Source organism: Stenella coeruleoalba (genome assembly GCF_951394435.1).
Source record: "Stenella coeruleoalba genome assembly, chromosome: 3".
Classification (NCBI taxonomy): Eukaryota; Metazoa; Chordata; class Mammalia; order Artiodactyla; family Delphinidae; genus Stenella; species Stenella coeruleoalba.
In genome coordinates this window covers 142,177,265-142,202,682 of record NC_137148.1, presented here as the reverse complement: position 1 = coordinate 142,202,682, position 25,418 = coordinate 142,177,265, and the positions used below count along the sequence as shown (strand labels likewise).

Below are 25,418 nucleotides of genomic sequence, written 5' to 3'. Positions count from 1 at the left end.
AGGAAATGTCTTAGAAGAATTTCCAAATTTATATACTCTCAGTGTTTTTACTTAAATCACTTGCAGATCATGAAATGGGGCCACAGGGACTTCAAGGCTTTATGATCAGAATGACTATGTGTGTTTCATTTCATCTTAGGCCCTGGAAAAATAAATATTCTTCTTACCTCGCCTGGCACCAAGGGTTAATGAAACTATTTCCTTATGGCCTCCTGGTGGGTCAGCATCCTCCTGAAAATTATTCTTCCTACAGGGTGAAAAATAAAGCTCCGTATAACAATACATAAAATACTTTTTAGCTCTTTAGAAGAAAAATCCAGGATAAATTTTAGCTGTTATTATTCTCATTATGATCTCTCACTCAATCAATATAATCTGACACATTATATTCCCTTTTGGCTCATGGAACCTCTTTCCTGAATGTTGTTTCATAAAAAAAATCACATATAGTAAAAGATACTTTATGCCTAGAAATTCAGTGAACCCCATCATTTATGGAAAAGCAGTCCCTTCTGATCATATAAAAAATTTATGTTTTTCTTGGATGTCTGTATTTCCATCAATAGAGTGTTCTATCAAAAACAGTCCAAAATATGGAAACAAAAAAAGGTTAGTGGAATAGAAACAAGATCATACTACACAATCTGTTTCTATAAAGCAATCTTGAGTTTCAAGACATTTTTCAAAGGCATTAATTTCCCCACATTCTCTTCACAGAGCTGAAATTTATCTTTTTTTTTTTTTTTTAAAGTATGAATCTTTTCAAGGAGTACCATTTAAATGCTGAGAGTGTCAAATTCAAAAATGAGGATTCCTTGCAAGGACTCCATAATGTCTCAATTTCAATTCATTGCAAAGACTAAAATAAATTGTATATGATTCTTCCAAAGTCGTACTTATTAGTATATTGTAAAGGAACAGGAAATAGAGAGGTTTTTTTCAGTTATGTAAAAAAAATAAGAATTAGATGCTTAGGGAACCCTCTTATCACAATGGAGTTTTTAACCACAGCATTGCACTAAATTAGAGAATGGTCGATACTGTGTCTCCATCTACTAAGGAGAGATGGTGCCTGAATATCATTCAACCTAAAATTCAGATTTCTTTACTGTATCTTTAGTATGTACGGAAAGTCAACTTCACTGGTCATATCTCCCTGAGCTTAGAAACTGATTCATCTAACAAGATTTCCAAATAATTAATGATTGCATAATTGCATCCAAAGTACCTACTCAACTCTGCTATTGCAGTGCAGATGATCATTTGACCTGTTCAAGTCAATTGATGAAAATACTTTTCTTATTCCTCTTCCTTGTTTTGAGCAGAAATTAAATATTCATTAAGTAAAGAATATATAACACCCTTTTCATGAATACTTGGATCATGTTTGGTAGAAGTCTACTTACTTTCATTTTTCAAGATTTAAAAAATTTAACTATACCACCTCTTTGAAGATTTGCTTTTTCTTTTAAACTTTGTCTTTTGTTTCCTGAGCTCCAGTTTGACATTTTAAATTTCTATCCCAGTTTTGCCTTGTATACAACCACAATTATATAAAAAAGTAATTAAATCCAATGTTTGCAAAATTCAAATATAATTTTATTAAAAATGTAAATGAAAGGAAATGTATACCAAAATGAAAGCACTATTATGCTTTCAAAATTATTTTATTTTAAAATAACTGAATTACTTATTAAAAATATAAATTAGAATAAATATAATTTTAAAAATTATTCAAATAAAACTAAAATGCTTTTTTGAAATTTAACTTAATGTTTTAAAATATATAGTTTTATAAAAATAAAATATAATTTTAGCATTCATTGTCTCTCTAGTGAGTAATGTAAGAAATCTGTATCACACTTCATAACGCTTCAAATGTATTTGTATAGATTTGTATAATATACACAAATTTAAGAATATATAATGTTTAGTAATTTAAAAATTCTTCAGTTTCCATGTACAACTGTGGTGCACACCATGCTAATTCATGACTACCTCAGAACCACAAATTGGAATAGGACGAGAACAAGAAATGGATATTCAGAGCTACTGGGAAATACTATTTCATCATTCATGAATCTATTACACGTATGCTGAGAGAAAGAACTTGACAAGTTAATTAATTTGTCTTTTATTTAAGTGCTTCCCTGCTCAAAACCTCCCTGCACTATGAAGCAGTGTCCGTCTTCAGTGTTGGCTGTGACACAACCCACAGCCTTCAGAGCATTTGAACTCATTTATTTGCCTTTTTAAGACAAGAGGCAAGAGGTCTGAAGAAGCACTTTCCTGGTGTCTGAACTGGGACCTTAAGGGTGATAAGCAGCCCTGTGTCAGCTTTAAATTCCAGAACCTGAGAGTAAAATATCTCATCTTTTCAATAAACTTATTTCTTTGTGTTTTTGAGACACGTAAAACTCTCTAAAACATATGGAACAAGGCAAGGACTTCTCTTGTCCATACCTATAAGTGTTTTACTGCTGGGGACAAGGATAGCAAGGAGAATTACTTTTCTTTACACACTCTATCTTATTTATTTATTTATTTTTTGCAGTACGCGGGCCTCTCACTGTTGTTGCCTCTCTCGTTGCGGAGCACAGGCTCCGGACACGCAGGCTCAGCGGCCATGGCTCACGGGCCCAGCCGCTCCGCGGCATGTGGGATCCTCCCAGACTGGGGCACGAACCCGTGTCCCCTGCATCAGCAGGCGGACTCTCAACCACTGCGCCACCAGGGAAGCCCTATCTTATAGATTTTTTAACCTCATTAATATATAACCAAATCAAAAGGTACACATGACTGTCGTTGGATTTTCCTAGAAGCAGGTCCTAAAACAAGAATTATTTTTATGTAGTTTATTGGGAAATGGCCTCAGGAAACATTGATAGAGAAGTAGGGAAGTAAGACAGGAAAGGGAAGAAAGCTAATCAAGTGCACACTGGCAGCCTCTGTGGACAGCTGGAGCATAATCCCATGGGGGCTCTGGGAAGCAGCGCAGAGCACATGCCTCAGAGATCTTTCTCTTGAGGGACAAGAGAGGTGATCTTTTGTCAATCAGTTCCCTTCAGTCATTAATTGGGCATTGCTTCCCAAGGGCATTATTAGTACCCTGGCACTTCCAGCCTGCCTCATGCATAGGCAGAATTGGGCTCCAGAGCTCAGAGATCTTTCAGGCCAAGAGTCTCCAGTACTGGCAGTGGTGACTCATTTTGGAGTTGACATGCTCCCAAATGGTCTGTTGGAGATGGGGGTGGGAAGATATAAGCAAGAAACTGAGAGTGTCTGCTTCAATTTTTAAAAAAAATACACAATTTTTTTTTTTTTTTTTTAAATTAAGAGAAGCGGGAACCCTGCTACACAGTTGGTGGGAATATAAATTAGTACAACCATTATGGAGAACAGTATGGAGGTTCCTTAAAAAAATAAAAATAGAACTACCATATGATCCAGCAATCTCATTCCTGGGCATATATCTGGAGAAAACCATAATTCAAAAAGATACATACACCCCAATATTCATTGCAACACTATTTACAATAGCCAAGACAAGGAAGCAACCTAAATGTCCATCGACAGAGGAATGGATAAAGAAGATGTGGTACATATATACAATGGAATACTATTCAGCCATAAAAAAGAACGAAATAATGCCATTTGTGGCAACATGGATGAACATAGAGACTGTCATACTGAGTGAAGTAAATCAGACAGAGAAAGACAAATATCATATATCACTTATATGTGGAATCTAAAGAAATGGTACACATGAACTTATTTACAAAACAGAAACAGAGTCACAGATGTAAAACACAGACATATGGTTACCGGGGGAGAAATGGGGGCAGAGGGATAAATTGGAAGATTGGGATTGACATATACACACTACTACATATAAAATAGATAACTAATAAGGACCTACTGTATAGCACAGGGAAATCTACTCAATGCTTTGTAATGACCTATATGGGAAAAGAGTCTATAACAGGGTGGATATATGTATATGTATAACTGATTCACTTTGCTGTACAGCAGAAACTAACACAACATCATAAATCAACTACACTCTAATAAAATTTTTTTAAAAAAATCAAAGAAAAGAAGAAATATTTGCCTATTCAGTGAATGCAAAATTCAAAATGAAGTCAGATTTTCCCTTATTCCAAAGGTCATGTAAGTCAGATGTAGCTTTATTGTGATGAAGGAACATGCATTAATATTTGCAATATTAGCAACCCTTATATCCACGCAGTGTCATTGGGGCTAAGCTTATATCTTTTTTATAATATAAAAAATAAAACTTATAATTTACAACAAATAGGAACATTGTGATCTTGACTACTATTAATGTCTGCATTTATAAATTCAGCAGCATCTTTTCAGTATACTCCAAGAGCCTTTATAAACACTTTGTATACATTTACTTACAAAAATCCTTTAAGACCAAATCAATGCTTTATCTTTCCCATGCCTCAGGCTAGGAAAAACCTGCAAATCTCTGATATTATACGGAAGTACACCGATTCTCAGCGGACCTAAGCAGTTTTTTTCCTCTCTCTCTCTTCATGAAATCTTTAAAAATATTATATGAATTTATTGTATCTCCTTTAATGTCATCTGAAGTAGGCCATCCATGAAAGTGCTTATTGTTTTAAAAAGGATTGGTCTTTTTAAGAAAAGGATATCATAATTCTGCGATTCGGACTTAATGGTTCTAAAAAAAAAAGTCAAAATGCATGCAGTAGATTAATTCTTATCAGTGATGAAACTGTGACCTAAATCTTATTTAGAATAAGACACTTAAAAAAAAATAATAGTGCATTTGCTTGGTCCATTTTTTTTTTCTATTTCAGATGTAGTCCAAATATTTTTCTTTTAATTTTTAGAGCTAGGTTATCAAACTTAAGAAAGATCTCCTAAAAACTTAAGTTTCAAAGCTTACACATTATGAATTTTATTTTCTTTCAAAAAGCAACAAGCAAATAAAACATGTAAACACACATACCCATTACTAATGGAAGTGATAATTGTTGCATATGTAGGTACAGACATAAGTTTCAAGAGTATTCTTGGGTGATGAAAATTGCTCATATAAAATTACATATATATGAATTTTATATATATGTAGCTGATTTTCTTTTAAAACACTCCCTTTAATTTCTTTTTGTTGGTGTTGCTTTAAGAAAGAGAACAGATATAGCCTGCAAATTCCAAGCATCTAACAGTAGAAAAAAATGATCTGTTTGTCTCCTCACAACACAAAATATTTTCATTAGAAATTTAATTCACTGTGTTGATTTTTCTACCAGTTCTACCAAGAAGAGTTTATGTTGTGTCTCTATGAGAAATTTCTCCCTTGCAGTTAAGACATTATTTAAAAACTAGGAAAGAAGGAAAATGAAGTGTGGGATAGGCAACAGGATCCATTTTCTCCCCCAAGATCTACAGACTTCAATGTAAAGGGAAAAAAAAAAAAAAAAACCTCCTTAAATATAAAATTGCCACATACAAAGAATACACAAATGTAAAGGTATTTGTTAATTTGTAGAACCATTCGTCCCCCTTCCTGTCAAAGCACATAGTTTAGAAACAAATTAGATTTCCATGCATTTTGGACATTTCTGGTTTTACTTTCATATTATTTAAAGTGTCTTCATCTTGTGATTATTCTACCTATGGTAAAAATCCTTTTGTGACAGGCCACATTGTTACTACTGAACGATGAGGGATGTTATCAGCAGAGGAGCATGAAATCAGGAGTACATAAGAATTAGGAGCTAATAAGGCTAGAATCCATTAACATGACAAATTCCATTTTCTAAAGCCATAGCCATAAATATTTTTAAGAAAACTAGATACTAAATTATAATTGTTTCTAAATGTTTCTGTAGATTTCTTTTGGCTTTTCTAACCATTAAAAAGACACCCTTAGCTCTTGGTACCTATAAAGATGTAAGAACCCACAAACATGGTAGCAACTGATCCTTAGATACCCAAGAAACAAATCACTGGGATTCAAGAAAGGAAGCTAAGAAATAAATAATTCACTCTACTGGGTGATTGGTGATATTTAAGCAGAAAATGAACTACAGCAAAACAACAATTATGACTTTTTTACTTGATCTGTAAGTAAATTCTCAAGGAGTATACAAATTTTAAGTTTTAAAAATTTTCTGTAAGGTACAGACAAACACAAAGCAGAAAGCTGGAGTGAAATGTTTCTGAACTTCTCCAGAGGAGTATGGGCTTGCTGATAAAAAGTAGCATTTAATTTTTTTTCCCCAACAGAGTAATACATAAACCCTTTTTCTTTCTTTTCCTCATTCTAAATGTTAGCACTATTGAAAACGGCTTTGAGTTACACTGGTTTGCTTGATGTCCAGTTTCAGGGTGATTGAGAAATATTTAGATTATATCTCCCAAGGCAGAGTGAGATAGAGAGCTTAAAAACAATCTAGCCACTCTGGATATCTTAAGGCAAAGGGAAATAGTATTATCTTCCACATTGGACAGCAGAGTCCAGGGCTCCCACGTCTCCACCTCCAACATCTCAATCATCTACATAACTATTCTAATTATCTAACTTTGTTAACACAACCTTAAGATCCCCGTAGATACCTCAGAACATTCTCTAAATTCTCTTGGATACCAGTAAATCCAATTTACATGCCTTCAATGCTTGGTTTTGGGACAATAAAACATTTACTCTATCAAATCCCATTCAATGCAAAAAAAACAAAATAAAAGCTTTTGTCTCAAATAGCTAAAACACATAGGCTTCCCAACTGTACCCCCGAAATTCAATTAGTATGTTAAATATGTATATTAAGCTCTTTTAAAAACCAAAATCAAGCATGATTGAAACCGTCAGAGTACTGAGAAACCAGTCCTCAAACACTTATCAAGACGGTATTGTTCAAAAAGTTTCAATTAGATTAAAAAAAAGAACACAAACATAGGTACTTAATTCATTAATAGCTTGATTGTTACTAGGATTTTGAAAATGTGGGCTCTGTGGCAGAGAGATACGCACACACACTGTTCTAATTAACACCAATCACAAACGCTAATGGTAGAACCTACTGCTTAAGTAAATGAACATCCTTACCCCTGCTGCTTTGAAGAGCCTGATAGGCATGCACTTTATTGACAAAGTAAGCTAATTTACAGAGTGATTGTCCAAGAGGGAACTGCTGTTTATTTGCAGAGTTTTTCCCATTGAACTCACAGGGCAAACACTGCACTTAAATTGTTAATTAAAATATCAACAGATAAAAATGTAAACATTGGGTGTGCTGCAGAGTAGAGTGACATATATTCGTTCAGAACCAAATCCTGAGCTCCTGATCATTGATTTCTGAGAAATGAGAGTTACGTTCTCTGAAAAGGTTAGGAGGCCGAGCTTTATTTGTACCCAAAGAAGAACACTGATGAGGATAAAACAACAACTCTGACTCTCAGCTCATCTGCATACAGGAACCGAGAACCTAAGGGGGTCTCCACTTACTTTATGCCTTCAGTGATAGCCATCTGCTTACCAGATGTGACCATCCTAAACCTGAAGAGTTTAAGGGTGGAGTGAAAGCAGGCTGCTTCTGGTGCGTTTTGCTTAAGAAGAAATTGTGGTCAAGACCAGGAAGGAAGGAGGCCCACATCCACTTAGCTCCAAAAGGAAAATGTGTCTCAAATGTGAAATTAAAAAAGCCTTTGGCTTTTCCTGAAAATGTAAAAGTTAACTCTGGAAACCAAGACTATTATTGTGAAATTTTGCAGGAAGTGGATAAATGCTGCTAGTTTGACTCGTTTTGGTTGGTTTCTTTCTAAGGTATTTTATTTACCCTATCTTCTTAGGCTACATAGCTAAAAAAGATCCTTACTTGATCCTTTTCTTAGAATGAAGAAGGTATATCCTTGCTATCCTGAATCAAGCTTTGGATTATTTCTAGAAGTGCAGCTGATGATACGGAAAGTATGACCTTTAATACTGCAAAACCAAATACTGTTCTTGAAATTCACTTCTCTGGAACTTACTGTCCTTTTCAAACTGGGTTCTGAGGAAACCCAGCGTTTCCTCAGGAGCTGAAGAGGGAGGTGGAGGGAGTAGAATTTCAGGAGCTCTCCTTTCCTTGCCTCCAGAACAGCAGATTTTTATCTATACCTGGTATTGGCATTCTAGCCCAAAGCTAGTCCAAAGAAAGGGTTTGATAGGAGGGAAAGGTGGTAGGATGGGGGGCAGGGACATAGGACAAGATCTCCTGGAAAAGATGACTTCAAATTTCCCTTGAGCCATACAATTTTTTATAGCTGTGCATTTTTAAATGACTATTTTAACTGATGGAGAAGTCTTTAGACATGTGCATATGTGTGCGTATGTATGCATGTGTGTGTATGTATGTGTATGTGTATGTGTGAGAGAAAGTCAGAGAGAGATTGAGAATTTGAACACTGTTCCTTGTTTATGTGCGTCTGCCTTACCACATGGGAAATATGAGGGTCAAAATAACAAACCAAATGAATGGTGTGTTTTGTCCATTTCCCCACAGTACTTGAATACTAAAAGAAGTTCTTAATAAATGAAACAAAACAAGTCATCCAAAGATTTTCAGTGAACTTGGAAAGTGAGCCTATGGGCCATGTGCTATGTTTTTCTCATCTGTAAAATGCCATCCTTACCACACAGAACTGTTAGAAAGATGTAATAAAACACATAAAATTTCAGCATTTAGAGATACCGTGGGTGCTCATTTACTTAGTTTTTAATCCAGTGCTATTCAATGTGAAGCCACAAATGCAAGCCACGCAAGTAATTTAAAAAATTTCTAGTAGCCCCACTTAAAAAGTAAAAAACAAAACAAAAAAACTGAGTTTAAAAAAAAACACTGAATTTTTAAATTAAGTTTTCAAATTTGGAGTTACAGCACATTGCATTGCACTAGACACATTTCACCTGCTCAGTCCACGTGTGACTGTTGGATCTGTAATGGACAGTCTTAAGCCTTGAGTGTGTACTCTGCACAAATGGAAGGGATATTAAAACTGGATTTATTTAATTTCTCTCCAGTAATAAGGATAAAGGAACACAGCTCTCCTTGTAATATGAGGTCTTAATCAATGCCTAAACCAACTCTTATATTCTTGGAAGTATCTCCACTTGCCTAAGAATACTGGCTGGGCTCCAGGCTTGGTGGAACATGTCTAGGAGCCAAGAAATAGCTCTGAAGAAATGGAGTTGCCCAGAGCTAGATTGGTTCTAGGAAAAGTGTCAAGTTCACAAGAAGTAGCTACAAAAATGTCAACTTAAAATTCAAACCTCAAGCAGTCTTGCAGTTCACTAGTAATAGTTAAAAACATTTCCTTGCTTGCTTTTTAGGACACCTAAAGTGAAAATGAAATAATGTGTTCCTTTTCCTCTGTGAGTTCCCATAGCTCTCTGTGTACTCTGCTACGAGAGCCTTTACAATGATATTTTATGATTACCTAATTTGTATACCTAATTTCCCTGTTTGATGGGAACAAGGGGCTGTGTCCTACTTACTTTTTTTATCTATAGCTTCAAACACAAGGCCTGACACACATTAGGTGCTTAATGTCAAAAAAAATTGACTGCTTAAAGAGTATTTATATTTTTCAAAGGTCTAGGTTAACTATTAGTACTAAGCATTGTTTTTATAACATTTTTTAATTAAAATATAACACATGATTTTTGATGAAAATGTTAAAAAAGAAATTATATGTAACTCCAACATTGCTGCTATAATTGCTAAACCTTCTGATATTTTATTCTTCAGGTTTTTTTTCCCCCCTATACAGGCTACAAAGACATATGCCATTTTTTACTCCAAAATTTCAGATTATATCTGTTGAAGTTTCATTAGCCTGCTTCTTTAGTTAAATATATTAGAAAATTTTTTCTATGTCATTACATACCACATCAGTTAAAATGATTTTATATGAAAAATTTTAACCATACAAAAAGTAGAGAAAATAATATAATAAGCCCAACTGGACTTAATGCCCGAGTTTAGTAATATCAATGTTTTGCCATTCTTATTTCATTGAGCCCCTCATACTTTTATGGCATTGTTAAGGACTAGATATCTGTGTCTCCCTCCCCCCCAGTTCATATGTTTGAAGTCCTAACCATCAGTGTGATGGTCTTAGAAGGAGGGGGCCTTTGGGAAGTAATTAAGTTTAGATGAGGTCATGAGGGTAGAGCCCGCACGATGGGATTAGTGACCTTATGAGAAGAGGAAGACACCAGAGCCATTCTCTCCCCACTGTAAGTACACAGTGAGAAGGTGGCCAACTGAAAGCCAGGAGGAAGAGAGCTCTCACCAGAGTCTGATCAAGCTGGCTCCCTGATCTTGGACTTCCAACGCCCAGTTAACGTGGAAACACAAGATACTATAGCCAAATGTTTGTCCCTGTCACTATCTGCTTCTTCCTCAGACTAATTCTTAAAAGTAAAACTATTAAATCAAAGGGCTTGCAAAGTTATGCTTTTGCCCAAATTTACTGTCCAATAGTTCTCCAAAATTATTGTAACTATTTATAACCTATTGATATTATAATTTAATACTTTTTACCAAGCTGGTAAAAATGTTTAGTATTAGTTTTATTTACATTTTATTACTTGTATTTTTCATGTTCAATAAATATGTATACATTTTTTCTTTGAGAATTGCATATTAATTTCTATTGGCCATTTCTCTACTTTCATATGTGTCTTTAGTTACTGATTTATAAGACCTATTTGTATGTCAAGGACACTAACATTTTGCAAAATAAATTGCAAATATTTTTATCCATTTTTGATTTGTCGTTAATTTTGTTATATGAGAACTAAATTATTGTGATTATATCTAAAAATGTATTCTTCTATGGTTTCTGTCTTTGATTTCATAAAAACCAATTTTCTCCATTCAAGTATTATATATTTATATTTGACTGTATTTTTCCAAATATTTTTACCTTTCTTTAACACGAATATCTCTATTTCATCTGGAAATTATTTTAGTCTAATTCACAAGTTAGGGATATAACATTATTTTTTTGCAATTATGAGCTAATTGTCCCAATGCCATTTACTGAGGCATCCAACATTTCCTTATTTTTACCAAATATTAAATACTTATATGTTAGGATACAGTGTTAGATATTATATTGTGGGCCATTGATCTTTCTCAGGTATTTCTTCATCAGTACTACATCATATTATTGCTGCTATTATTATTTTTGTGATGGGTTGTGATTTTGTGTTATAAATATCTGGGTAGGCAAATTCTCATCCATTAGGTCCTTTAAGATTTTCTTTGCTAACTTCTTGTATTTAGAGTTCAGATAATTTCCAGTATAATTTTCAATAATATCATCTTGGTTCTATTCTTAACGCCCTGAGTTAGTTGGAGAAATATGCTGCCTCCTTTGCATTCCTCCCTCATTTCTGTATGCTAAGCCTAGGACCAGCTGACACACATCTGTAAATTAGGTAAAACTAATATTTCTAGTCATTCCCTGCCATTCATGCCTGTCACCTTCTGTTGCCCCAGATGCTCATGGTGTTGCCTACCTGGGATCTGACCTCCCTACTTAGCTGACAACATAATGTTAATTTATCAGTATGTTAACATACTAATCAAATAATCAAGGGACTAGTGTCAATAACCTACCTGCATTTATGAAACAGGCCCCTTCTAGAGAAATAATAATTTAACCCAGTTCTCACTAAATTTCAGTTACTTTCATAATTTTTGCCACTTCCACATACAGTTATACTTTTAAAAAGTGGAAATTCCTACTTTAGCTTTGCCTTAAGGACTATGTATTGGATAAAGGGTTTGGTTTGTTACTGCATTTTTAAAAATACACATGAAAACAAATATACAACTGTTAAGACTAATAATGTTCCCTCTCACAGAAAGCCATCTCATACATCACATGATATGCATGAGCAGATGTGGGAAATACTGTCTTAATTCAAAGATTCATACTAGCAGTTCCTAAGCTTATCTGCACTTTCAATCAATTCCCAGTCTCCAGCCACTCTCAAGACTAATAAATTCACAATGTATGGGAGTGGGACACAGGCATCCATATTTTTTGAAGTTCCCCAGGTAATTTGAATATGCAGCCACGTTTGGAAAGCACTGGTTTGTATTACTTAAACCACCTTCCTCTGTGGCTGTCTACCCTACTAAAATAGAGAATGGTTAGAAAACCAAAAATAAGATGCTATATGATTTAAATCCCTTCTTGCATCTACCCATTCTCCCATGCCTTCTCCAATGTTCATGTTCTATTTTGGATACAAATGTACAGTTGCTTACTTAAGGCAAAGAAGGACTAGAGGGAACATTGCTTAATTCCCAGGCTAGCAGTATGTGTGCTCCTTGGTAGGTGAAGACAAATAAACCTCGTGCTGGGAAGTCTTTTCAGAGATGGATTCGTGTCCCCAATCCCTTACTATTTCGCAAGCAACGGGAGGGCAGATCTATTGTGAAGATGGCATTCTCATCTAATGAGGGCACCAGAAATCTGCATTAGAAGTTTGCCCATCCTGCAACAGAACCAAGTTCTGAATGAGAAGCCGTGCTTTGGTTTTGTACATTTAGTTTCAGATCCCAAAGTATATGCTTTTGTCCTAAACTTTACTAATCATTTTGTCACCCGTGAAACTATAGCAGTGATTAATCACATACATAATCAACAATAGCTCTTCTGTTGGGCTCCTAGTCCTAGTATAAATGATCATGTCAAGGATTAATCCATTTTATTTGCCTTAATCCTCCATTTTCATTCTCTTTCTCTTCCCCCTAACTGCACCCTGTTTACTCAGCTTTTGTGCAGAAGGGTTCCAGTTGAGTGTTTGACAATTGGAATCTGAATGATTAATAACAGTGAGAGAAACTGGACCAAGGGTTCAACAAACCATGAATAAAAACATTGAGCCCAAGGTCAGCACAGGTTATACATGTACTCTGTCCTCAAACAGAAAAAGGGCTGGAGTGGGGGTGAGGGAGGAAAGCAGATTCTTCAGGCATTAATGCCTCTCACCGAGGATAATCCGAATACAGCATGTCTAGCCATTCCCCCAAACAGATGCCTTCTGTTATTCGACTTCCTGTGTAGGCCACCCAGCCTGGTGGAAAGGCCCACTGCAGCAATTTCAAATCACAGTTAAATGCTGATGCTTCCAGGGCTTCGACTATTGTAAACAAAGTGAGCTGGCAAGTTGCAATAGCTTCCCTAAAGTGTGATATAGGATCGTAAATTTTGTGTGATGGCTATTAAGCAGCATAAGTTGTAGTCAGAACATCTTACAAGCAACGTCCTCCAGGCCTTCCCATCAGGGCTGAGAGGGCACCCGGCCCACATCGACAGGCAGGAGCGTTTGGCATTGATTAATTAGGGGCCAGTCAGTGCTGCTTTTGAAACTTTTATGCATCTGTTTAATGTGAATGATAGGCTCTTACATTTCAGGAGGAACATTTTAAACAGAGGGGCCAGAGCGAAGCCACACCCTAGCAAAAACTCAATAAATATCAATGAATGATGAGGACCTCAGAGAGTGGCTCCAGGAAATGGGGAAATGAAACTTGGCTACTGTATTGGTAAATCAGGTACCAAGGAGCATAAAATAAACATACGGCACAATTAAAAAAAAAGAAAGTTAATATGTGAATAGTATGACTTTACTACAATAGGAAGTCAGATTTTTACCCATTCAACTGGGTAAAATACTGGACTCATTCAACTAACACATTTAGACATGGCTTTGGGGCAAACACCAGGGGTAGCATAGTGAAGAAAATCTATGTGGTCTCTACCCGTATTTAACAAGGACAACCAAACACCAATAATAACGAACTCCTCCAGTTCATTAAGAAAGTGATCATAAATGTCAGATTTACTTTGAGGATCACTTGGAGTGGAGAAAAAGTCTTTCGAGTTCCAACTTTTTGCATGTCAGTCAGCATGAAAGAAGCATGTCGTACAGACAGCCTGGAGACAAAACTATTTGCTGATCATGTGACAGATACCCAGTGGTTTTTGAGCTTAAGAATTAAGAAGTTGAAAAAATGAAATAAAACCTAGTATATTTTGTGATCAAAATAGGCTAAGGCAGAATGTAAACAAGATAAAAATCAAAGATAAAATCAATAAAATATTCTAGGAAAAAACTACCTTTACTTTGTATTCACAGAATTGCAAGCACTTTTCCTAGATGTCAATAATGACAAGATGGTATTTTTATTTTCTTAGTTAAATAGAATTTTCAACATCTACATTCAATTTCATGGAAATACTTTCAGTGATAATTGCTAAACATGCCAAGTGCATTTATAAAAGCCAGCATATATGTTGATAGTAGCAAATGTCTATATTTGGGATGTTTTACATAAACATAGACATTCGGTAATTATCACAGTTGCTGTTCATTTCAGTGGGGGGAGACAGCACAAATGCAAGACCAATTATTTCAGTTATAAGGCAAAAAGTATGCGTTTTGGATCACAATTTAAGCTCATTACATAAATTCACAGTGCCTCTATTTCTTTAAACAACACAACAAAAAAATGTATTAAAACATACAGATGTATTATGCAAAGACCCACATGTAAATTGCCTTAAAATAGTTTATCTAAAGAGATATTATAAATATAATAGGAGCTAATATGTCATCGAGTGAAATCTCACAAATACATTTATTAATGAAATAAAATACTTAAAACTCAGGGCTGCTGAGATGGGGAGAGTTCATTGTTTAGAAACTGCATTGAGAAAATTATAACTTTCATTCTAGTCGTTGGCAAAAAGACATTGGATGCAAAGTAAATCAGTTAATCACTCTGTATTTGTGTGCTGTGGTCAATAATTAAATAATAATGATAATGATGATAATAATAATGTTACCAATTCCATAACAAATATAATAAGGACATTGATAATAGCAACAGGATAATAGCAGTTTCCATTAGCAGGACTCTTATTAGATGGTTACACATGATGTTCAAGTCAGCTAACTCTGTGAGATTCCAGGGCCAGAACAGAAGTACATGATCTAAAATGAGATAGTTCTCTTAGTATGGCTTCTATCAACTGTTTCTACATTCCCTATTTTGTTTTCTTGTACCTTATCTTCATTTCTATTTCCACTTCCTTTCAGTATCCTTGCAAAGTTGTGAAGGGTCCAATGAATGACTGTCTCCCAGTGACCCCTTCCAGAACCCTTCCAAGAGGTTATGTGTATATATATTTGTTCTGCTCATAGGCTATGGGAGAAGGAGAATAAGATATTAAATGATTAGCAAGCTTCACAAGATACTCCGAGATTCATGGATGAACTGTATAATATCAACCATTACTATTACAGGATTTTGGAAGAGAGGAAGTATGGTGAGATAACTGTCCTGACCAAAGTGAAGAAAATATGGAGATCTTTTTGGCCCAATCACTGATGGCCGGAAAGCCAAACTGAGCCTAGATCGAGTGTAAGGAATAGGGGACAATGAAGGTTTATAGGCAAGACACAAGCGTTAAACCTTGCACTGGGGCTTAAAGGTAAGGCTTTTCTCTCTGATCTCTTAATTGTAATATGTGTCTGCACCTGTACAGCAAATAAAAGTAGGTTTATCTGCCACAACCATCCCAACCTCAAATGCTACATGTAATGACATTCAGTTAGCTTACTTGAAAGGAGAATTACTACACATTTCATAATGGAACCTTATCCATTCCTCATGTCACATGTTCATACTGGCTGTTCATAAATTCTCTGCATGCATGTTTGTGTGGTCAATTACTGTATCAAAATGCATGGTATCATAAGGAAAAGATTTTTGGCAAATTTGCGAAAGGAATACATAAGTACTCAGCATTTGTCATTGAGTTTGAATTTCTAAAAGCCACGGGGTCTGGGCTAATTCTTTTAAGAATGAATCACAGATTATATTTACCAAACAAGAACAGTAAAATCTATGTGGACTTTTAGCTATTGAATGTCTCTTAGTAACTCTTTATTGCATGACTTTCTTGTGGCATTCTGGGTGCTTTTACTTTTATAATGGGAAAAATATCATTTTTGTTACTTGAAAGTCCAGATCATGTAGGTAGGGCCAGGTCTCCAAATAGCATATACATCTCACTTGAAACCTCCAGCTTTGGAAACTAAGAATGGTTGGACTAGAACAAATGGTAGGACAGGTTCTAATGCTGGGGGTGTGGTGGTGCGTGGAACCAGGTCCAGAGTCTGGCTTGGGAGAATTGTGGAAGTTGTTGGTTGACCATGAGGCAATAGCCAGCACACACATATCGACACATGAGTGTCTTCTGTATGGATCTGATGGTCTACTGAGCAGTCTGGCACTGGCTTTTACCTTGTTAGTTAACACCAATGGTTTTCTATGACCGTGAGAATGTGTTAAAAGGCACCATTTTGAAAAAGTGACCGCTTTCCCCACTCCATCCATTATGCTTCATGAATGGAAATCACATAAAGTGAGGGTTAGCAGTAATTTTCTGACTCTTTCTATGAACTCAGAGTGATCTCTTTGACCAACACGATGAAGGAGTTGGGGGCAATGTTGTGGGATAGATTCCAGGAGCCAGGCTTTTAAGCATTCAACCTCTTCATTCGTTAGAGTCCTTTCCTGATTTTTTGCTTTAAACATTCAGAATGGACAGAAACATAATTTCAAACTAAAACAAAGGGAGAGTGCTACTTTTGCTCAAAACAACAACAAAATAAAACAACAACAAAGACAAGAAACACAGTTCTCACAGGCTTTTTAGGGCAATAAAACTACTCTGTAGGATACTAGAATGGTGGATACATGTCATTATACATTAGTCCAAATCCACAGAATGTACAACACTAAGAGTGAACCCTTGTGTAAGCTATGGGCATTGAGTGATAATGATGTGTCAATGTAGGTTCACCAATTGTAACAAATGTACCACTCTGGTGGGGGATACTGGTAATAGGGGAGGCTATGGATTTGCGGGAGCAGTAGGTATATGAGACATCTCTGTACCTTCCACTCAACTTTGCTGTAAACCTAAAACTGCTCTAAAAAAATAAAGTCTATCAAAAAAGAAAGAAACACATTTGTAAAACCACTGATCTAGTCTAAAGGAAGAAACAACTGTGGAGAGGATGAATGCCTTGCCCTAGGTCATCCAGCTCGTAAGTGTCATAACTGATGAGTTTCCTGAGATTGTGATTTCAATATTGTTTCAAAACACAACCACATTTTACAAGATGGCAAAAGCAATGACCTTTCTGTTGTGAGAAAGGTTTCTAAACCTCACACCAAACATGTACACAGGCAATGAGTCTCCTTCCTTCTTCTCTGGTGCTTCTTCCACTGCACCTCATTGTCTCTCAAAGAGCCAAGCCTTACGGTTGAAGTGGAAATTTCAGGAGATTCTTATTAAATTGCAAATATGTTACATGATTAGAATAAAACATCAATTGTATGGTAAATATGAATATACTGATACCTAAAAAACGTCATTTGCTACCTGGTTTTACAAGAATTAAGTCACTAGTCACTGCAGTCACTGACCTTCAACATACCCTGAAAAGAGTTCAGGGTGGAGCTCAGGAATGAGGCACTCTGTGCTCTGGGAAAAGGTGGCAGAAAAGGCCTTCAGATAGTTAGATATTTTCAGGAGAAAATATTTTATGAATCCAAACGCTTGCATTTTCCCATACTTAGACAAGCACTAAAACCATTAACTAAGATATCTGACTAGCAGAAAACCTTCCACCAAAATGTGTGCTTGGCTGCACACACTCCCTTCACCAATAACACATATATACTGACCTCCCTACCTCCCCTCCCTGACCTCTTTGGAGCAGTTCCTCGGAGCTACTTGAGAAGCTGTAACTCCCAGGATACAGTCCTTAGTAAGTTCTCAAATAAAACTGAACTTACAACTCTCATATTGTGTGTGTGTGTTTTTTTTTTTTTTTTTCCAGTTGACAACAGATAGGGTTGAAAAGGGGAGAAGGGAATAAAGCATGGGTGGGGTTGGGAGAACAGTATTAGGAACAGCTAAGTCTGGAGAGGGCAAAATAGATTCAAGTAGTAGTTTAAAGGACTGAGAGTACCAGAAGACCCTACAATAGAGGGTGCGTGCGCGCGCACACACACACGCGCACACACACACACACACACACAACCTAGGGCAGGAGTCCTGAAAATATTCTTCACATCAGTAAGTGAAAAAACAGTAATCTATTGGGACCTACCTTATAACTAGAATATAAGAAACAGTTAAATAATTACAGACCTATAATTTAACAAGCATACCTTCGTTAAACGACAGTTGCATTCTTTTTTAGTAAATAGATGTCTCTAATTACTGAGAGAGGCACAGCACAAATATAGCATATATGAAAAGAAAACCTTTCTAGAGTTTAGAAGAATTAAATTTGAAAAATAGAATGACAACAACTTTCTTTAATTGGCATTTTAGTTCTTTCCTTGCCAAATAAGAGACATGGCAGCTAGCTAAAGCAAATCAACCACTGAGGACAAGTAACAGATAATTAGTACTTATAGATATTTTAAAACTCTTAAATAGATTTTCATTAAATTAGTATGCTTTGACTTTATGGACTGATTTCTCATGACTTGATGCAGCTTAAAGCCAAGACAATTTATTATTGGGAAATGATAAGCTTCCTGGGGCTGTGAACTTAGTATTATTTCAGGACACAATCTCATTTTACAAGGTGGCACTAGAAATGATATTTTTCATGTGTGGAATGTTTCTGAAACTCATACAAAACATTCACATGTGAAAGTACGCTATGTTCATTTGCTATTCCTGTGATTAAAGTTAGTATCATTCAATTTAATCAACATTTTTCAGGGGACATATCATAGTGCTTTGAGGCTTTAGCTTTGGGTATTTTAGGAAGAAAGCACACACACAGATGTTAGGAACAAAAATGCATTCACATATCGTGAACACTGTAGAAGAGATGGTTGGGACTGACAGAAGGAGGGTCCTACACATATCCTATCTAATGTAATGAGCAGCCCCAGGAGGAATGGCCTCAAACTGAGTTTTTAATAATGAGAACCATAGATTCTGGCAGATAGGAAGAGAGAGTCGGTCCTGGGCATGAAAATCCCCGTGAGCAAATTCAAATGACTTTGTGATGAGTAAAGGCAGGGGAAGGTAGGCAATTTAGCCTGGCTATAATTGAAAGCCTGAGTCTGGTGGGGATGAACAGTATGAAGGAAGGGAATGTGGTAAAGTGTTCTGCATTCTTGGAGGGAGGAAGAAACGTGCATCCAAAGAGTTAATTCTATTGATTTTTTGGGTTGAACACACTTGTTTCTTGCAGCCAGCAGATGTTTTTTTCTACACTGCAAAAATTTGTGGTTGTGGGACGGGGTGTTGCATAATTAGAACAGGACCTAATGAACTAGAATATCTTTTCTTTTTTTTTTTTTTTTTTTTTGCCTAGAGTACTTAATAACTTGATTACTTGAGAAGTTACTTAGAAACCAACTCTCTGGGACTGTGTTTATAGGAACTGTAACTCAGACCTAGTTCTGAGCAGATAGGATCATGCCACTCCCATGCTCTTTTTTCTTCAGAAAAATCCAAGCTCTTTTGCTGGGTTTTCAAGCTCCTTCATCAACTGACCCTGGGTGACCTTTCCTGCTCATTTTTCACTTCTTTATCTGGATAACTTTTACTTCTCTATGTAGATGGGGTTCAGGGGTTGACTCCTTTGGGAAGACATTTATGATTGCTTCTCACCCCTAACAGGGCTTTGTTCTTGCTTAGTGTTCCCATAAATAGCTATAGATGTTTCCATCACTGCATTTTCTACACGACTGTATGTTACCTGTTACTGCTTCACTTGCTCCTCTAGACTATCTTGCTCATCGTTGTCTTCTCAATTCTTAGCACAAGGGCTTCCATAGATTCAATATTCAGTATATACTTGAGCTAAGGAGAATATTATCCATGAATAGCTTTGAGTTTTTCTTTACGTAAATTGCTCTTGTGTGGTGATAATGTCTTATGCAATTATTAAACTGCCACTCATATTTGGGGGGTTAAGTTAGATCAAGTTATTTTTATAATGTTTAATATATGATTTTATTTTGTTATATGATTTGATTCCCTAGTCTACATTTAGAAAAGCAACCTGTCAAATGTTTAAAAAATGTGAGCATTTAAATGTACATAGTGGGTCCTTACAGAATTGTCTACCGAGCACTTTAGTCTGGATATTGCCCCTCAAACTTCACCCCATCCGCACGGTTATTTTAAGACCTAGGTTCGTTACTCATAGGTTAGTTGTAGTGGGACCCCCATCATCTAAGGAGAGTTGACCAGTTAAATTTAGGCACCTAACCTGAGCTGAAACATGAGTCCCTCCCTAGGAATTCTGGAGATGAAACAGAGAATGTATGTATATACTCTCTTTTGGCGAGCCTAGAATATGAGATGCAATTTTTGGCAACTAGATTTCCCTCCACAAGGACCCTGGAAGCAAAGAAAATCTCCTTTGCAGAGAGAAAGAGAAGACTGACCATGATCACTAGAGAGAAGAGACAAAATATGTAAATCATGTTTTAAACATGTGTGAATTTCTTGTTTCAGTAATTCTTTAGGCCTAGCCATATTCTTGTTCTTGAGCCTCATGAATGACCTTAAGTATCCTTATAATAAATATATACTTTTTCTTAAGTCAGTTTGAGCCAGATCTCTCTCACTTGCAACAAAGACCCAAATTATTACAATATACAAGACAGGGTCCAAGTTTCTCTTCAATTATGCATTTCAATTACTTTTCTGATACATGACATATTTTCTTCAAATATTTCAATTGGGTAATTACAAACTTAATTCTGGCAACAAATTAGTGAAAAATCAAGGTCCGTGAAAAACAACCATTCCTACCCCACATGTGTAAAGAAGGAAATTAGAGGTAATTTAGAATTGTACAAGCATAGAATGAATGAAGTCCAAACCCCTAATTTTAATGTTCTTTCTTTTTGTTCTAATCTAAATAATCATTTAAAATATTAGACCTTCAGTGGCAACTAACATTAAAAGGAAGGAAAAACATTTTTCCTCCAGTTAAAGATAAAATGTATTTGGAAATTTTGGTCAAATTTTATGTTTTGCTGGTTTACCTAGAATTTTTTCCATCGTCTCTTCATCTTGTTTGGGTGGTGATTAGAGATTTTTGTAAAGACAACTCCTGTAATAATCATGCCTCTTTGCCACTGGAGAGTACTTCCCTCCTTCCCCTTTGCACCTCACAAGCATTCCTTGATTAGACATTCCAACAATTCTTGGAAGGAAATTGGGTGATATTGTCTGTGACTCCATGGTCTCTGAGGAAACTATCTATTTTAGTTTTTTAGAAATAAACCAATCATAAGGACAGCAAGTATATCTATCAGCAAAAGGACAGAAATCGCAACATCCTGAAAGTCTTACTCATCAAACAGGAAGTCACTGCCAAAAGAACATTTAGCTAATTCCCTAATGAAGGTCTGGCTATGATTGTAAGACAATAGCAACAAAGTCTTACAAGTGCATCCAACAGTGTTTTGCTTTGTTTTGTTTTTTTTCTACTTCTTTGTAGTTAAGTATTCAAATGTTCTTAATTTCATGAAGACACTGATTTATACAAACTCTGCTTTAGGTTGAATCCAGCTGCCAACCAGCCCTATATAAGCAAGTTCCGTGTGTGTGTGTGTGTGTGTGTGTGTGTGTGTGTGTGTGTGCATGAGAGAGGGAGGGAGAGAGAGAAAAAGAGAAGAAGAAGGACAGACTATACTACAAAGCTACAGTAATCAAGACAGTATGGTGCTGGCACAAAAACAGAAATATAGATCAGTGGAGCAGGATAGAAAGCCCAGAGATAAACCCACACACATATGGTCACCTTATCTTTGATAAAGGAGGCAGGAATGTACAGTGGAGAAAGGACAGCCTTTTCAATAAGTGGTGCTGGGAAAACTGGACAGCTACATGTAAAAGTATTAGATTAGAACATTCCCTAACACCATACACAAAAATGAGCTCAGAATGGATTAAAGACCTAAATGTAAGGCCAGAAACTATCAAACTCTTAGAGGAAAACATAGGCAGGACACTCTATGACATAAATCACAGCAAGATCCTTTTTGACCCATCTCCTAGAGAAAGAGAAATAAAAATAAAAATAAACAAATGGGACCTAATGAAACTTCAAAGCTTCTACACAGCAAAGGAAACCATAAACAAGACAAAAAGAAAACCCTCAGAATGGGAGAAAATATTTGCAGATGAAGCAACTGACAAAGGATTAATCTGCAAAATATACAAGCAGCTCATGCAGCTCAATAACAAAAAAACAAACAACCCAATCCAAAAATGGGCAGAAGACCTAAATAGACATTTCTCCAAAGAAGATATACAGATTGCCAAAAACACATGAAAGAATGCTCAACATCATCAATCATTAGAGAAATGCAAATCAAAACTACAACAAGATATCATCTCACACCGGTCAGAATGGCCATCATCAAAAAATCTACAAACAATAAATGCTGGAGAGGGTATGGAGAAAAGGGAACACTCTTGCACTGCTGGTGAGAATGTGAATTGGTACAGCTACTATGGAGAACAGTATGGAGGTTCCTTAAAAAACTACAAATAGAACTACCATATGACCCAGCAATCCCACTACTGGGCATATACCCTGAGAAAACCATAATTCAAAAAGAGTCATGTACCAAAATGTTCACTGCAGCCCTATTTACAATAGCCAGGACACAGAAGCATCCTAAGTGTCCATCAATGGATGAATGGAAAAAGAAGGTGCAGCACATATATACAATGGAGTATTATTCAGCCATAAAAAGAAACAAAATTGAGTTATTTGTAGTGAGGTGGATAGACCTAGAGTCTGTCATACAGAGTGAAGTAAGTCAGAAAGAGAAAGACAAATACCGTATGCTAACACATATATATGGAATCTAAGAAAAAAAAAAATGTCATGAAGAACCTAGGGGCAAGACAGGAATAAAGACACAGACCTACTAGAGAATGGACTTGAGGATATGGGGAGGGGGAAGGGTAAACTGTGACAAAGCGAGAGAGTGGCATGGACATATATACACTACCAAACATAAAATAGATAGCTAGTGGGAAGCCGCCACATAGCACAGGGAGATCAGCTCGGGGCTTTGTGACCACCTAGAGGGGTGGGATAGGGAGGGTGGGAGGCAGATGCAAGAGGGAGGAGATATGGGGATATATGTAAATGTATAGCTGATTCACTATGTTATAAAGCAGAAACTAACACACCATTGTAAAGCAACTATACTCCACTAAAGATGCTTAAAAAAATTAATTAATTAAATCTTTAAAAAAATGTGCATATAAGGGGACTTGTGCAGTTTAAACCAATGTTATCAAGAGTCAACAGAATACGTACATCTTTATACACATATAAAATGGTAAGAAAAATAGCATCTTCATTTTATGCATGAGAATACCAGGGCATATTTATTAACTCATGCAATTATTCAAAGTTTCTTTTGAATAATCTGAAACATTTCGGACTTTGGGTTAGGTTATAGTAACTCCATATTAAGCACAATGAAAACAAATACACAAATATAAATGAATGGATCTTCCATTTAGTAAGATAGGGTGAGGTGACTAACTCTTTGCTTTTTAAAGATACATTGAATTACTATTACTGACAAAAAACGATTGTCAAAGAAGACAGCAAAAAAACTCACTAAAGCAATAATGGTATTTTCAATTGTATTTCAGATTTTTAAGACTGGAGTAAGTAAAACAGAACTTGTAAATATAAGGAGGACCATTTTAAAGAATTAGAAAGACCACAATGGATCTTCTCCAATCTACATTGCAGAGATGAGTATATTAGTAGTCTTAAGTGATCCCTAGGAGTTACATGACCTTCCCTTCATGAAGTGGTCCAGAGCTGCTGGCAACATGGGAAGTTCCATATGCTTATTGAGGATGGGTGCAAATGCAAACTCTTGACAACTCTAGCTGAGTTTAATCTGTTAAATCAATGTTACGAAAATGCTGGTTTGACCTCTGCCTTAGAAATTGTCGGCACAGTTTTCTGTCGGGTATTCTATTGCTTGTTTAAATATTCACACTTTTTTATGTCACATGAAAATACTCATTGCTAATAGCAAAATTCTGGATTCAGGTACAAAAGGCCATACTTCAGCTAAAATAAATAAGTAATAAGGTATTATCAAATACAAGACAAGGAATTTTGGCACTGTGGTGGCAGCAAATATGTTGGCAATCAGCCCTAGAGAGTGTTCTGTGGCGCATTCTACAAAGGTCCAAGGTGGTAAGTCTAGAAAAGGCATTTTTTTCTTATTATTTACCCAAGCCATATTAGATGATGTTCTGTAGACAAATCTCTGTAGCACCATCTAACCTATTCTTCATTCACTGTTGCATTTATGGATGGATGAACTGGTTGGTTTATTCATTCTTTTCTTTATATATGCAATCATTATGTATTCAGAACCTGCTATAATACGTCAGGTACTATATTATATATTGAGAAAAAATTAAATACAACATAATATTTACTCATTTGTTCACAGTCTAGCCAATACCCAACAGATGACAAGGTAAGTGTAATAATACTGATGTGTACAGGCTATTAAAGACATTCATAGGAGGGTCTAGATGTGAAGGGTTCAGTGTGTACCTGAAAACATGTTGTGATATAACAATCTCATACCCACCATGCAGAAATGTTTACAAATGCACTGTTTTCTCATTGTGAGAATATACTCAAAGTCTCTGAGTTTAATAGGTAATTAGAATGACAGTTTTTGGAGATAAAGAAGAACTAGAGTCTAGTGTCTTATCTGCCATCTTCTTAGGTGTCTTTATCACTTTGAGGCTCAGTTTCAGAATCTTTAAAACAGCAATAATAATAGTAATTGCCTCAGGAGTGTTTAAGGATTACATATGAGTGATTATAAAATGCTCATCTCAGTGCATGAGATATAGCTGAAGCTCAATATACAATCACTATTATTATTTCCAATAATTGCTGCAGCCAAAAAACTATATATATATATATATATATATATATATATATATATATATATATATATATATTATACAAGGTTCAGGACTCAATATCAAGAATAGAAGTAAGAATGAAACATACTATTTTCCCTTGGTTGATAATTCAATTCAGAGGGTAGGAACAGACTTTCAAAGAGTAATTTAAAAAGAAAATGCAGTATTTATGTTCCAAGTTACTAGCTAGAGATGTCTGAGGCAGTAAAAGTTGAGCCGATTGCTAAAGGAAGGATGGCGTTTTAGACATATGCAAAGGGAGGTGGTAAGTTTTAAGACTCTCTCCCTCCACA

At 35.8% G+C, this 25,418-nt stretch overlaps 1 protein-coding gene across 50 annotated transcripts in view; it reads right to left on the bottom strand.

Moving 5' to 3' along the window:
• LOC307184329 (teneurin-2-like) overlaps positions 1-25,418 on the bottom strand; it is a 2,867,364-nt gene that overhangs the window by 924,895 nt on the left and 1,917,051 nt on the right. For 49 of the 50 annotated variants that reach the window (XM_079917763.1, XM_079917760.1, XM_079917746.1 and 46 more), the window contains one exon: positions 168-247. The exons of the other annotated variant lie outside the window; for it this stretch is intronic. The gene's annotated coding sequence lies outside the window, so the exon portion shown is untranslated. The remainder of the gene's footprint in view (positions 1-167; positions 248-25,418) is intronic. 50 annotated transcript variants of the gene reach the window in all.